Source organism: Bos indicus x Bos taurus, unplaced genomic scaffold, assembly GCF_003369695.1.
Source record: "Bos indicus x Bos taurus breed Angus x Brahman F1 hybrid unplaced genomic scaffold, Bos_hybrid_MaternalHap_v2.0 tig00003549_arrow_arrow_obj, whole genome shotgun sequence".
Taxonomy (NCBI): Eukaryota; Metazoa; Chordata; class Mammalia; order Artiodactyla; family Bovidae; genus Bos; species Bos indicus x Bos taurus.
In genome coordinates, this window is record NW_020867701.1 from 3,603 (window position 1) to 19,882 (window position 16,280).

At 46.0% G+C, this 16,280-nt stretch overlaps 1 pseudogene; it reads right to left on the reverse strand.

Moving 5' to 3' along the window:
* Positions 1-657: 657 nt before the first annotated feature.
* Positions 658-14,678, reverse strand: LOC113889130 (annotated as a pseudogene).
* Positions 14,679-16,280: the final 1,602 nt, after the last annotated feature.

Genomic DNA, 16,280 nt, shown 5'->3' on the forward strand with positions numbered 1-16,280 from the left:
CTTACAATTCGGGTTCAAGCCCTGGGTTGGGAAGATCTCCTGGAGAAGGAATGGCAACCCACTCCAGTATTCTTGCCTGGAAAATCGCAGAGTCGGACAGGACTGAGCGACTTTCACTTTCACTTTTAGTTAATAGTTGTACTTTCTTTGTGAAAATTAATCTTGCTGCCCCACTTATTAAGCATGTGCTTTTCTGTTATACATATGATGTTTTGAAAAGGTTTACTTAAAATTATTCAAACAGTAAAGTCATTCTATATGGTGGCACATGGCTGTCACTGCATTTCACCTTCAGACTCCATAGAGGCTCAAAGTCACCCTTGAAATGGGAAGATACCTCCAGTGTGTGAAAGGATTCCATACGGTATCAGTTTCTTATGGTTAACCTGATTCATCATTGGGCATGTTTTGGTCCAGCATTTGGGAGGTGGATCTGGTGGCTGTTGATCATTGTTCTCCTCCAAGCTGTGTCGGATCCATATCCAAAGTATATGGCAAATCCTAGGAGGGAATGAGATGATAGAAAGAAAAGTAGGTGCTCCTCCTCACTTAAAAATCCATTAGCCCTCCTATTCAGTGTTCTGACACAGTTGTTCTGGGAGAGGTGGTAGGAAGACACTTGAGTTCATCACTCATTTTCCAAGGAAGGGCACTTACCAATCAACCATCCAAATGCCAATAGGACCCAGGTCCCAGTGTTCATGCTGCATCAACAGTAGATGTTCACAAGATGCTCACCAGTGGGAGGACAGGCAGAGCAGGCACCTGTGGGCAGAGTCAGTTCCATCCCTGGACACAACCCCAGATGTCTGAGAAGGAGACTGCACCCCATAGTGTGTCAGAAGACTCCCATTCTACTCAGCCTGTGTGTTATCAGTGCCTACTGAGATTGTGTGCATAAAGCACTGAGTGTGGATCAGGGAAGAGTCCAGTGGTTTTTAGCAATTCCTGTCATTCCTGGTCCAGCGAAGGACGCTTAGACCGCAAAGGACGCAGACCTCCTTCACTCAAGGTGGACACTGTGGGCACATGAGGTCACCTACCTTGAAGTGAAGAGGAGTGGGGTCCTGGGGCTGCCTCCAGATGATGGCCATGACCCCAGTGATGAGCAGCAGCAGCAGCACAGCCACTGTTGTGAGCACGGGGTCTCCAGAGAACACCTGGCTGGGCCACTGGGCCAGGACCAGGCTCAGGATTATCAGCAGGAGAACTGCAAGGGTCAAGGAGGAGAACAGGCTGGACCCAGAAGACAAAGATGTCAGGACCTTGTGCCACACCCCTCCCCAGGCTGCCCACCTCAGGAAGGGCCATCGTATCTCCAAGACTCCTCAATTGCTCAAAACACACTGCCTTCTCCATGCTGTCAATTGCGGAATACAGTCAAAGAGAAGTCCCACTGCTCACCAAGCAGGAAGGCACATCCATAGACAATCTGGCCAGATTTCACAGTGGGGGTGGTGCTGGTAGGGAACCACAGAGTCTTTAGAGTCCTTGAAGTTCCTGCTTCTGATGCAGGTTCTGAAGGACTTGCTTCCCACTGTGAAATATCAATTTCATCATCTTTTTTCTCATTCTTGCTGAAATTCTGTTCTGGTTGATACCTGAATCAGAAATATCAAGGCAATATTAATGATAGCCCCTACTCATCCAACATTACCCAGACTAATCTGTCATTTCCCAATTTAATGATAGCAGGACATTTACAAGATAGCAGGAAGGAAGAAGAGAATTATCTCTGCATCAATCCCCATGAGTCAAAGACCCCCAGGCAGGGGTAGAGAAGCCTTACCTGAGGACAAGGACTGAAAAGGCCACCAGGGAGTAAGCAAGCAGGGTCCCAATTGACACAAGGTACACAAGATCGATCAGCTCCAAGAGTAGAGCCAGGACCGCTAAAATCAGGGCACAAACGAAGTGGGAGAAGAGAGTGAGACTGTGGATACATACAAGTCAAGAAAATTGATCAAAGAAGGAGTGGATTTGTTTATACACCTGCAAGCATTCCAGAAACCAAGATGGCCCAGATGGGGGTTCCTCTGTGGCCATGGAGTCGGGCAAGTCCTCGGAAAAGGAGCCCATCCTCTGCCATTACGTAGATCAACCGAGGCATGGTGAACATGGTACCAGGAGGCTGGGACAGGAAATGGAAACATGTGAGGATGTGGAGAAGCAGGAGAGACCAGGGCTTCTGTTCCCTGTCTTCCTGGGGTCACAAGTCTTTTCCTGTTGTCTCTCAACCCAAGGACTACGACCCCTGATAATCCCACAGTGGGTGGATTAAAAACCTGTGACACTGACCTGGATGTAAGAGCACAGAGGGTGCCAACAGCCACGACATATCGGGCAGGGTTCCACCCGACATGGAGGAAAGCCTGCAGCAAGGGGCTCTGGGGTTGAATCTGGTAGTAGGGCACCATGAGGGTGAGTGCCGCTGAGACACCAAAATACGCCAAAAAGCCGATAAAGATAGTGATCACGATGCCCAGGGGATGGAGCGACGAGGATTTTGGACCTCTTTCCCTGCAAGATGGGTGGAGTACAGGGTCAGTAAACACACTGGAATGTAAGCACAAAATCCAATTTCCCCTTGCACCTCCAAACTCAGTCTAACCTTCTCCAACCCCTGCGCCCAAGGGCAGCCCGACCTGCCCAGACTCTCAATAAGACACCCAGCGACCGTGTTACCTGTAGTAGCAATGACATCAAAGCCAACAAAGGCATAGACACACGTTGCTGCTCCCTGGAGAATCCCTTCAAAGCCAAAGGCAGAAACCCTCCAGAACCCAGAGGCCCCAAGCTGTGTTGAGAGAAGGAGCAAGAAAGAACGTGGGTGAGGTGTGTTCACCCATCTCCACTGGACTCCTCAGTTAACTTCACAAGCCCTGGGCCCCAGGATTCATATCATCTAGATTCGTCAGCCCCAAAGTCATTGAAAGAAAAGTGAAAGTGAAGTCGCTCAGTCGTGTCCGACTCTTAGTGACCCCATGGACTGTAGCCTACCAGGCTCCTCCGTCCATGGGATTTTCCAGGCAAGAGTACTGGAGTGGGTTGTCATTGCCTTCTCCAGGAGATCTTCCCAACCCAGGGATTGAACCCAGGTCTCCTGTATTGTAGGCAGATGCTTTACCATCTGAGCCACCAGGGAAGTACCTCCTCAGCTTATTCCCAGCTCTGCATCAAACACACAGGCATTAGTGTGACCAAGAGCACCGTCCTGACCTATAGGTGTCACTGGATCCAGATGTGGCTAATCTGTAGTCCTCTTCCGTGAGCTTCCAGTTGTGCGGGTCTCCCTTAATGAAGCCAGAGAGGATGGTGAAGCTGAGAACCAAAAGGTTCAAGCCAGTGAACACTTTGTTAACCAGGGTTGACTCACGAGCTCCCAGAAACAGTAATCCTGTGGGGGAACATGGAAGAAGAGACATCCAAAATAACTAAATCCACAGAGACAGAGAACAGACGAGCGGTTGTCAGAGGCTGGTGTTTGCGGGTGAGTGGAAGGTGGACAGTGATTGCTCAGTGTGTACAGGTTTCCCTTTTCTTGCAATGAAAAAATTTGGAACTAGAAGCAGGTAATGGTCGTATAGCAATGTGAAGGTACTGAAAGTGAAAGTGAAATTCACTCAATCGTGTCTGACTCTTTGCAACCCCATGGGCTTAGTCCATGGAATTCTCCAGGACAGAATACTGGAGTGGGTAGCCTTTCCCTTCTCCAGGGGATTTTCCCATCGCAGGGATCAAACCCAGGTCTCCCACATTGCAGGCAGATTCTTTACTAGCTGAGCCACAAGGGAAGCCCAAGAATACTGGAGTGGGTAGCCTATCCCTTCTCCAGTGGATCTTCCTGACCCAGGAATTGAACTGGGGTCTTGAAGGTACTCAGTGCCACTGAATTGTCCACTTTGAAGATGGTTAATTTCTTACTGTGGCAACCATCCCACAATAAACCAATTGATCAAATCACACTTTGCACATCTTAAAATTATATAATATTGCAATCTCAATTATATCCCAATGAATCTGGAGTGATATAGTAAAAAGAAAAAAAAAAGTTAATTTTGTGTGAATTTCCTCTCAAACATCTTCAGTCAGTACATGGAAGAAACTTATAAGTCTAAGTAAATGATTATCAGGTGGGGGTGATTTTTCTCTCTCAAGAGACTCTTGGTAAAGTCTGGAGACATTCTGATTGCTGTAATTCAGGAGGTGGGTTTCATTATTTTCTAGTGAGTAAAAACCAGGGTGGTGGTGGTTTAGTCATGAATCGTGTCCAACTCTTTTGACCCTGTGGACTGTAGCCCGCCAGGCTCCTCTATCCATGGGATTCTCCCCTCAAGAATACTGGAGGGGGTTGCCATTTCCTTCTCCAGGGGATCTTCCTGACCCAGGGATTGAACCTGGGTCTCCTGCACTACAGGCAGATTCTTTACTGACTGAGCTATTGACTGTTTTACCCCTGGAAAAACCAGGGGTGCTACTCAGTATCTCACAATGATTGAAAAAAAAACCTACAATGAATAGGGCAGTACTCCACACACACACCAAAGAATGATTTTATGCAGAACGTCAGTAGTGCCAAGGGTGGAAAACCATGGTCTATGTCCGTCTTGCCTTCCTGTCTCTCTTGTCCCAGACACTTCATTCCAGCCTTAATCCTCCCCTAGCCTTTTACACCCCAGCTCCCCTCTTCCATACTCTACTCTGCCCATTCCATCACTGAACCCTGTCTCACCTGTAAGAAGCAACACCAGGCCCAGTGCAAAAAAGTCTGCATATGTGGCCAGGAAGTAGGGCACGTTCAGAGAGAAAGTTCCCTGGAACGCCTGAGAGATGTGGTTCCCAATCAGGCTGTCAAAGGCAGCGCTCCAGGCCCTGGACACACAGGCGGTGCCTGCAGCAGCAGAGGAAGAAACATTCATCAACAGACATGAACTGAACTCCTGCCATGTCATGGGAAGCATGGGGGAAAGAAGCCAACAAATCACTTAAGCTCAAAAAGTTTCTATGTATAGAGTGAAGAGAGTAGACCCAGATGACTCACAAATAGCTCAACTATTTAATATATTGCTGTGTGCTGTGTTTAGTCGCTCAGTCGTGTCCCACTCTTTGCCACCCCTTGGACTGTAGCCAGCCAGGCTCGTCTGTCCATTTAACACGTTAGCAGGAGATTAACGTGAGGCCAGAAAAAATATAACTGGAAGGTGGGATCAAGAAGGTTGGAAGAATGTAGGGCAAAAATCACTACAATATTGTAAATAATTAGCCTCCAATTAAAATTAATTAATTAAAAAAATGAAGGTTGGAAGATGAGGGTGAAGGTTTATTTACTTTTCTTTATTTTTTAAAGATTTTGTTTATCGATTCATTTATTCTTGGCCACACTGGGTCTTCACTGCCACACGTGGGCTTTTCTCTAGATGCAGGGAGTGGGTGCTGCTCCCGAGTTGCAGGGCATGGGCTTCTCACTGTTGTGGCTTCTCTTCTTGTGAAGCATGGGCTCTAGGGCATGCGGGCTCAGTAGTTGTGGCACACAAGCTTAGTGACCCCATGGCATGCGGAATCTTCTTGCATCAGGGATTGAACCCGTGTCACCTGCATTGGCAGGCAGATTCTTAACCACTGGACCACCAGGAAAGTCCCTCTGTTTTTAAAAAAATTATTTATTTAGCTATACCAGGTCTTAGTTGCTGCATGCAAACTCTGTGGCATGTGAAATATAGTTCCCTGACCAGGGATCGAACCTGGGCCCTCTGCTTTGTGAGCTCGGAGCCTTAGCCATTGGACCACCAGGGAAGTCCCGAGGGTAAAATTTTGAATTGAGTTGCAGGATTTCTCTGGTGGTGCAGTGGTTAAGAATCCGCCTGCTAATGCAGGGGACATGCAGGTTTTGATCCCTGGTCCAGAAAGATTCCGCATGTCCCAGGGCAACTAAGCCCATGTGCCACAACAAGAGGAGCCACGGCGATGAGCAGCCCTCACACCAAAACTAGAAGAGCAGCCCGTGCCAGCAACAAAGACTCAGCACAACCCAATAAATAAAAAAAATTAAAAAAAAAAAATTGGGTGGTAGAGGAACTCACTCAAAGGCAGCAGCTAAGCAGAGACTTCAAAGAGGTGAAGGGATGAGCCTGTGGGCCATGCCCGCTTCTTACCCACTCCCCACAGTTCCCTTTCCTTCACGGTTCCTGGTCCATCATTTAAAGGAAGCAGGATTGTTCTAAGTAGAAAGAACTTGTGGGGTTTTCCTGCCACAATAACCCACTTCAGCCCACAAGGTTGACAACAAAGTTTTCCCAAATTAATAAGACTCCAGTACCTCCTATGAGTTTCTGATCTGAAGCCCCACACCTTCCCCCACCCCATCATCTCACCCATGACATAGGACAGGATGAGGTTCCAGCCAGTGATGAAGGCACACAGCTGACCCATGGTGACGTAGCTGTAGAGATACACAGAACCGGAGCGTGGTACCCGGGCCGCCAACTCTGCATAGCAGAGCCCAGACAAAAGAGTAGACAGACCGGCCAGCAAGTAGCAGATGATGATCGCTGGTCCAGCCTCATACACAGACACTTCTCCAACCAAGATGTACATGCCATTCCCTAGGGTGCCACCCAAACCCAAGGCAATCAGATCGAGAGTGTTCAGACGACGAGCCGTGCGCTTCTCAGGTCCCTCCCTGGGCCGCAGCCGCTGTCTGCGGATCAGCTTCTGACCAAATTGGTGAACATACTGACGCAGCATCCTAGGCACAGTTGAAGAGGCTCAGATCTGCTGAGAAAACAACACAACAAGCCGTCAAGAATGTCCACCCGCCCTGAGTCCTGGGAGTCCAATTTCACAGAGCGTAGGAGTGATGGCAGCAGGTGGGGAAGGACGCATTGGCCAAGTTCTCCAGCTCTGAGATTTGGTATCTGAGGCATGAAACCTTGAATACGCTTCAGCGTTACTGGAAGGGCGGCTGAAGAGAAGTGAGGGGAAAGAGAACGCGTCACTCTAAAATGTGCCACTGGCTTGTGGACTGTTTTCAGCTGAAGGCAATTAAGACGTTGCAGCGTGAAGGAAAGCCTTTTGCCTCTCCCTTCTTGGCTCAAAATAATTTAGATTACAGTGCCTATGCCAGAAAGAGAGATATTATCAGAGAAGTTTTGATCTTTGAAAGACTTGTCTGTGGAGAGGGGCAAACGTTTGTTAACCAATCATTTGCTCTTCCCATTTTCTGAAACCGAGAGGGGTTGATCTCAGAGACAGCGAGCAAGCGAGAGACAGCCTCAAGGGGTGGTTTGAAATGAAGTCTTAGTTCTTTGCTCAGGAATTGGACCTGGGAGGCCTGGATGAAAACCAGGAATCCCAGCCTCTCATCCACCAGGGGCTAGAGGCTGGAGACAAGGTTCCCCTGGCTCTTGACCTCACTGAAAAATGCATTTCTCAAGGAGGAAAAAGCTGTTAAAAAAAACAAAAACAAAAACAAAAAAACACAGGTACAAAGTGTATTATTAGAGACACAGCACAAGCGGGGGAGCACACGGAGGAGCAGTGCCGGGGTCCAGCCCCGGTGGATCCAGGGAATTCGAAGCGGGGACGGCGTCGGCGAGGATCAGGAAACAACTGCTTAATTAAACGTTTATTAAGGATATAAAGAGTGGTGAAATAAGGATAGCTCAGTGAAGAAATTCAGTGAAGAGAAGAGGCTGAATAAAATTCCAAAGCAGGGAATTTACATCACCTACGAAGGCCGCAGGCGTCCTCCCGGTCTCCCGAAGGAGAGGAGACACTAAGGCCTCCCAGGTCAGATCTTAGAAGCCCAGGCAAAATTAGTAGGCTTGACGAGCTTCCCCGCCTCAGAGGAAAAGTTCAGCTAGAAGGTGAAAGAAAGAACAACATGGGGAGACCAAATTTCAGTGAACAAAAAGATGTACTTTATTTTTTCCTTAAGTTGTGCATAGAGGATAATGGGGGAAGGGGTAGAGTCATGCAAGGACAGCAGTCCCTGATCCTAATCGAAGCCAGGCTTTCAAACTTATCATATGCAAAAGTTTAGGTGATTTACATCATCTTCTGGCCAGGAGGCCTATTAACATTTTAAGAAACTTATTTTTCTCTAAAGGTGATTATTCTAAAGTCAGGCGCCAGCCTCCAAAAAGCATTAGATAAAGTTGCATTCCTATAGGGCAAAGGTGAGGTGGGCTCAATCAAGAAAAGAATTAACTCAAGGGTCCAAGGTTACAAACACTGAGGCTACTACTTACATTTCTTTTTTTTTTAATTTAATTTTATTTTTAAACTTTACATAATTGTGTTAGTTTTGCCAAATATCAAAATGAATCTGCCACAGGTATACATGTGTTCCCCATCCTGAACCCTCCTCCCTCCTCCCTCCCCATACCATCCCTCTGGGTCGTCCCAGTGCACTAGCCCCAAGCATCCAGTATCGTGCATCGAACCTGGACTGGCAACTCGTTTCTTATATGATATTTTACATGTTTCAATGTCATTCTCCCAAATCTTCCCACCCTCTCCCTCTCCCACAGAGTCCATAAGACTGTTCTATACATCAGTGTCTCTTTTGCTGTCTCGTACACCGGGTTATTGTTACCTTCTTTCTAAATTCCATATATATGTGTTAGTATACTGTATTGGTGTTTTTCCTTCTGGCTTACTTCACTCTGTATAATAGGCTCCAGTTTCATCCACCTCATTAGAACTGATTCAAATGCTTTCTTTTTAATGGCTGAGTAATACTCCATTGTGTATATGTACCATAGCTTTCTTATCCATTCATCTGCTGATGGACATCTAGGTTGCTTCCATGTCCTGGCTATTATAAACAGCGCTGTGATGAACATTGGGGTACACGTGTCTCTTTCCCTTCTGGTTTCCTCAGTGTGTATGGCCAGCAGTGGGATTGCTGGATCATAAGGCAGTTCTATTTCCAGTTTTTTAAGGAATCTCCACACTGTTCTCCATAGTGGCTGTACTAGTTTGCATTCCCACCAACAGTGTAAGAGGGTTCCCTTTTCTCCACATCCTCTCCAGCACTTATTATTTGTAGACTTTTGGATCGCAGCCATTCTGATTGGTGTGAGATGGTACCTCATAGTGGTTTTGATTTGCATTTCTCTGATAATGAGTGATGTTGAGCATCTTTTCATGTGTTTGTTAGCCATCTGTATGTCTTCTTTGGAGAAATGTCTATTTAGTTCTTTGGCCCATTTTTTGATTGGGTCATTTATTTTTCTGGAGTTGAGCTGTAGGAGTTGCTTGTATACTTTTGAGATTAGTTGTTTGTCAATTGCTTCATTTGCTATTATTTTCTCCCATTCTGAAGGCTGTCTTTTCACCTTGCTAATAGTTTCCTTTGATGTGCAGAAGCTTTTAAGTTTAATTAGGTCCCATTTGTTTATTTTTGCTTTTATTTCCAATATTCTGGGACTACTTACATTTCTATACACCAATTATATCAATCAATACACTGCCAAGGACACAGTAGGTAAGGGATATGGAGACTTAGCAGCAAACATTGGCCCAACAAGTGAAAAATCCTTCACCAAAACAATTTCTAATCAATCTTTTAACTGCTCAAAGGAATCTGTATTTAGACAGTTTAGAACATCTCATGCCTCTCACAGTTGGGAGGCTCTGAACAATCACATGTGGCTGGAAAAACCTGTTCAGGTAGGCTAGAGGATTTCCAAAGGAGTTTGTAGGTTGAAACACTGTCACACCCAGGAATTATTAACTGGAGCTGTAACTAACTCTTTTTTCAGAGAGAGGTAGTAGGGGACAGCCCCCCGTAAAGTCAGAGGTGTAGGTGAGAGCACAAAGCAGAAAGTAGGCAGACTCTGGTTTGGGGGGTAGATGCTCGAGAATTTCCAGGGGGACTCCTGAGGCTCGATCCTGCCTTTTTGTATGCCGAGCCTCCTCCCTCATGACCTTTGCCACGGATGGAGCTCCTCAAGCCAGCTCCCGGCAGAGCAGCCTGTTCAGTTAAGACAGAAACGAGGCAGAGTCACATGCCTGGAGAGAAAGAGTGTGGGCATCTCCCCTCATGAGAAGGAGCCCCGTAAAGAGGCGTGAAAACCCTTCATACCGAGCAGTTCTTCCACATCTTTGCTCACCTTTGGCCAATTATCTGGTTTCTTTTTTCACACCTGACCTGCCCTACAATCCTCCCCAACACATATGTACAGCTCTCTTCCAAGAGGGATTCCAGGCCAGAGGCCTGAGGGGGCCTTTGCATTACCTGTTATGGGATGGCACTCCCTCCTTTTGGGGCCCGAAGAAGCCTTCCTGTGTACGTGGAACATCTCCCTTGCCCTAAGGATGGGAAATATGTGACCTCTTGATCCTTTACTCAGACAAGGTTTTGTCATTGTTGTGTAGTTGCTAAGTCATAACCAACTGTTTTGTGACCCCATGGACTGTAGCCTGCCAGGCTCCTCTGTCCATAGGACTTCCAAGGTAAGAATACTGGAGCAGGTTGCCGTTTACTTTGAGGGATCTTCCATAACCAGGGATTGAACCTGCATCTCTTGCATTGGCAGGTAGCTTCTTTACCATTGAGCCACCAGGCAAGCCCCAGACATAATTGTTTTCTCTGTATCACTCAGGAAAGGAGGACAGACAGTGGTATGTAGCTCTCGCAAAGTCAGACAAGTTAATATGTAGTCAACCCAGATTTGAATCAGCACATCTAGCTGATCTTAGGTCCACTGACCTATGACCACATAGGTTCCTCCATAGTGAAAGTGAAAGAGTTAGTCGTTCAGTCGTGTCCAATTCTGTGACCCCATGGACTGTGGCCTGCCAGGCTCCTCGGTCCATGGGATTCTCCAGGCAAGAAGACTGCACTGCGTGGCCATTCCCTTCTCCAGGGGATCTTCCTGACCCAGGGATTAAACCCAGGTCTCCCGCATTGCGGGAGGATTCTTTACCATCTGAGGCACCAGGGAACAGTGACCCTGGTGTAATCCTTCAGAAGCAATTTCTGACTAAAATTTCCAAATGGCCCCTTAAGGCCAAGAAAGCCATGTCAAAGGCTTATCATCAGATTTTGCCTAGGTGGATTTCTGTCTCACAGAGGTCTGCCAAAAACTTGCGTTTCCTGCATGTGTCTTTTTAACCCAATGAGACTGTTCAGAACCCAGAGATCCTCATTTTCTGGAGGGACCAGGCAGAGAGAAAAGAAAAATGTTTTAATTTTATCTGCGGATGTCAGTTACCAAGTTGTTGTAAATCATCAACAGCTTGAGAATAGCTTTTTTAATATCTGAAAACCAGATTAGAAGCCAATAATATGTCAGAAAAAAAGTCATAAACATTATAATCATACTTAGCAGTTTGGGGCTTTCCAAGTGGTGCTAGTAGTAAAGAATCTACCTGCCAATGCAGGTAGATATAAGAGACACAGGCTTGATCCCTCGGTCAGGAAGATCCCCTGGAGGAGGGCATGGCAACCCACTCCAGTATTCTTGCCTGGAGAATCCCACGAACAGAGGATCCTGGTGGGCTGCATGCAGTCCATGGTGTCGCAAGGAGTCAGACAGGACTGAAGCAACTCAGCATACACACACACATGTCTTTAGTGATTCATTTAATCTCCCGTAATTAATGTTTGTTCTTTTTGAGTCCAATTTTTTCCATTATCTCTGTTGATCTTGCCTAATGATTGAGGATTAGTGACAGTGATGGTTGCAAGATAGTTTGAAGAAATTTAAGGGAAGGTTTGTATGATCTGTATGGTGAAGGGGGTACTTTGATCACTAGAGACTGTGGAAGGTATACCCCACGTGGAACATATGTTGTAACCATTTTCTTTCCATCATGAGGCAACAAAGCCAGGTAGTCAGAAAAGGCTTTAACACATGAAATAACAATGAGGTTTGCCAAGGAGCTGGGAAAAGCTAAAGGGTCATCTTGGATTTTCCATCAATGTGACTTTAATTCACAGCTATTGTTCACCCACTTTAACTTCCTAACTTAAGAGTAGACCATTGCCATGGCACAAAGGCATCAGGATGGGCAAAAGTCTGAAAACAAGGTGTTGAGTTTTGTAGAAGCAGAATGAACTGTAACTACATGTGCCGTAATCTTCAGAGATCATCGTGAAATAATACTTATTCACTCAACCAAAGTAACAGAAAGATTTCCAAAGCAAATATAAATGACTGAAAGGCAAGGAAGTTCACATGGTCTGCTGTCAAAAGCAGTGTTCCAAGAAAACTGTGTTCTTTTCACAGAGAGAGAAAACCAGACTTCTCTCTGGCACTGGCTCACCATTACTAACAAAATTTATTTACCTAATTCATTTAAATTTAATCTTAGAAAGTCCACTCTACAAATCTGGAAGAGGAAGCACTTTTACAAAGGCATAAGAGTGTAAATACACATGTATATCCAGACAGCAATCTCATAATTTCATTTTCTATACTTAGTCATGAATCAGACATTACAATATAAAACTCACCAGTTTATAAATAACAGTTGGGATGAGTAAAATTTTAAAAGGCTTTGTCCTCATTTTTTCCCTCCATTCTCAGGAATTAGAGATTATTAAGTGCTATAAGTGTTCCTGGGAACCCTGGTGTCAAGGTACAGGGAGAGAAAACCACATTCTCTTAGTAGGACTTGTTCTCTCAGGGTCAGAATTCTGAAAGAAAAAAGTATTTTAAAAGCTGGCTTTCTCTAACTGTACATGCAAAAAAAAAAAAAGTGTTTTTTTTCCCCCCAATTTCAGATTTTTATCTTAATTTTCTCTGAAGTGCAGAGAATATTGTGGCCACACCATGTCATAATGAAATATCATCTTTCTTTTCTGTAGTCATAGTTTCGTAGCTAAAATTTAGACCAGTGCTCAAATTGGCCCTAATAATAGGAGCAGATAAATGGATGATAAACTGTTGCCCCAGCAGGGATTGCCCCCTGGAGAGGTGGGATCTTAGTTTGATCAGAAGAATCTGAAGAAGTAGAGGAAATTGCAGGAGTTGGGGAAGCTTGTTACACCACCCTGAGAGTTGGGAGAAGTTGATGGGGATCGTTTAGAAGTTCAGGAGAGTTGATCTCAGTTTATTTTCCAATCCTGTGGTGATAAAGATCTAATTGTAAGATAGTATTACAATCTAGAGACCTCAATCTCTAGGTCACTTTCCATCCCCCAACCTAAATAAAGTTCAGGTCATGTTACAGCAAAATCTAAGTTTTCCCTTTCTTGGTCCATCTGGCTTAGAAAGAGGATCCTCCCATGCTGAACAACCTGCAACCAAGAACAGCACTCCTAGAAATGAAGCCCAGCCTCCCAGAAACATTACTTGGGGGCCCCTGAGGGAGACCCAGAGTGTCCTCTGAATTTCCTTCGAATCCTGGGCTTTATAGAATTTCGAGCATCTTCCACCAGACATCTCTGGTCAACCCTGTCCTTGTGCCAGGGGTCTAGGGGCGTGTGGATATTTGAACTAGTACCAGTCCATCACCAGAGCTCTCTTTGAGTGACATCTGTTGCTGCTTTGCGGTATGGTTCAAAATAGCCAGCCCAGTAGGCTGTCCATGGCAGCATGTGGACTGTCAGAGCCTGGCATTGGTGGGGCGGGGGCAGACTGCTGGAGTCATTGGAGTTGACTGCAATGCAAAATGCCACGGGGGTCAGGACCTGAGGCTGAGAGGTGGAGTATTCCCCCTAGGGGATTTCTGACATGGAATAAGGTGGGACATTAAACAGCAGAAGTACCTTAGGTTTATTGCCTTGTTTGTTTGGCATCTAAAATAAACATGAAGGAGATATAAGGTTTAGGTCAGGGGCGAGGCGGGGGGTGGGGGGCGGACCAACCACCTTACTTCATGAGTAATGCAGAAAAAGAAATCATGGGGAAAAAAAGAGGAATGTGGTGTTTGTGGTAGCAGAGCACTCAGAGAGAAACATTAGAAGACAGTGGGGCCCAGGGGGTAAAGTGTGGGTGTAGCAGGGAGCGATTTGTTGGAGGTGCTGAGCTAACAGCTCCCAGCGTGCTGCTTGCAAAGTCAATGAGGAAACTGCTTGGGTGGAAGACCTCCTGGGGGTTATAGCTCAGGGAGAAAGAGGGAGAGAGGAGGGATAAAGAAAGAGAGAGGAGGGAGAAAGAGGGAGAGAGGAGAGAGAAAGATATAGCGAGGGCTCCTTCATTGAGTGGACCCAGATTGAGCCCTGTGGATCCAGGAAAGAGAACAAAGCAGAGAATGAGAGCAAGCAAGTTTTCAAGGGATAAACTGAAATTCAGAAGTCTCCCGCCAGCAGTTCAGGGAGAACAGCAGTTTACCTTGAAATCCCGGGTTTCAGCATCGGTGATCTGAGAGAGAGTCAGCCGTGAGCGGTGGCTTAGTTCTCGGCCTGGGAACTGGACCTGCAGTTGACCTTGAAATCCCATTCTTGGAGACAGACGGCCATGAGGGGTGGCCTGAAGCAAGTTGTCTTAGTTTTCTACCCAGGGGTCGGACCTGAGTGGCCTGGAGGAAAACCAGGAGTCTAGCTGCTCGTCCACCAGGGGCTAGAGGCTAGAGACAAGGTTTTCCTGGCTCTTGCCCCCACTGAAAAATGCAGTTCTCAAGAAGGCAAAAGTTGTAAACAAAACAAAACAACAGGTACAAAGTGTACTATCAGAGACACAGCACAGCAAATGAGAGCACACACAGAGAAACTGCTCAGTTAAGACAGAAGTGAGGCAGAGACACACACCTGGAGAGAGAGAGTGCTGGCGTCCTCCCAGGAGGAGGAGCCCCGTAAAAGGCAGTAAAACCAATCATAAGGACAGTTCTTCAAGGCTTGTTTACCTTTCGCCAATTATCTAGTTTCTTTTTCCACACCTGACCTGCCCTAAGGATCCTCACCAACATGCATATGAAATTTTTTTCCAAGATGGATTCTAGTCCAGAGCCCTGTGAGGGGGTCCTTGGCATCACTTATTATGGGATGGCATCCCCTTCGTTTTGACCTCCAAGGAGGCTTTCTGGGCATGTGCAGCGTCTCCCCAGTCCCAAGGGTGAGAAATATGTGACCTCTTGATCTTTTAATCAAATAGAGTTTAGCCCTGCTGTGATTGTCACCTTAAGTGTCCACAGGAACAAAGTCCAGCTACTTATGATGTTCTTGTCATTTCCATCTCGAAGTGCCAACAGGAGGCTAGCTGTAAATATCTAGCCTAGAGCCCACCTGTCTACTTCCTCAGGAAATGTAAACAGGAGTCTAATTCTAAATGTCCAGCCTAGAGCTTACCTAGATCCTACCTCAGGACCACATGGGCTTCCTGGGCACAGAGGCATATTTCTGTCCCTGTGTTTCTTGTAGGCATGACTCCAGCCTCCATGACCTTCTCTGAGTTCCAAAGTGCAGCTTCAAGCAGTTGCTAATCACAGAAGAAATGATTGGCAACTGCTTGAATGGGTGTTCCCATTCCATGGATGGGAATGAATACCAGAGAAACCTGTATGCAGGTAAAGAACCAACAGTTAGAACCGGACATGGAACAACAGACTGGTTCCAAATTGGGAAAGGAGTACATCAAGGCTGTGTATTGTCACCCTGCTTATTTAACTTATATGCAGAGTACATCACGTGAAATGCCAGGCTGGATGAAGCACAGCTAGAATTAAGATAGTCAGAAGAAATACCAATAATCCCAGATTTGCAGATGACACCACCCTAATGGCAGAAAGTGGAGAAAAACTAAAGAGCCTCTTGATGAAGATGAAAGAGGAGAGTGAAAAAGTTGGGTTAAAACTCAACATTCAAAAAATGAAGATCATGATATTCAGTCCCATCACTTCGTGGAAAATAGATGGGGGAAACAATGGAAACAGTGATAGACTTTATTTTCTTGGGCTCCAAAATCACTGCAGATGGTGACTTCAGCCATGAAATTAAAAGCTCTTTGGAAGAAAAGCTATGACCAACTTAGACAGCATATCAAAAAGCAGAGACATTACTTTGCCAACAAAGGTTCATATAGTCAAAGCTACGGTTTGTCCAGTAGTCATGTATGGATGTGAAAGTTGGACCATAAAGAGGACTGAGCGCCAAAGGATTGATGCCTTTGAAAAGTGGTGTTGGAGAAGACCCTTGAGAGTACCTTGGACTGCAAGGAGATCCAACCAGTCCCTCCTAAAGGACATCAGTCCTGAAGATTCATTGGAAGGACTGATGCTGAAGCTGCAGCTCCAATACTCTGGCCACCTGATGTGAAGAACTGACTCATTGGAAAAGACCCTGATGCTGGGAAAGATCAAGGGCAGGAGGAAAAGGGGACGACAGAGGA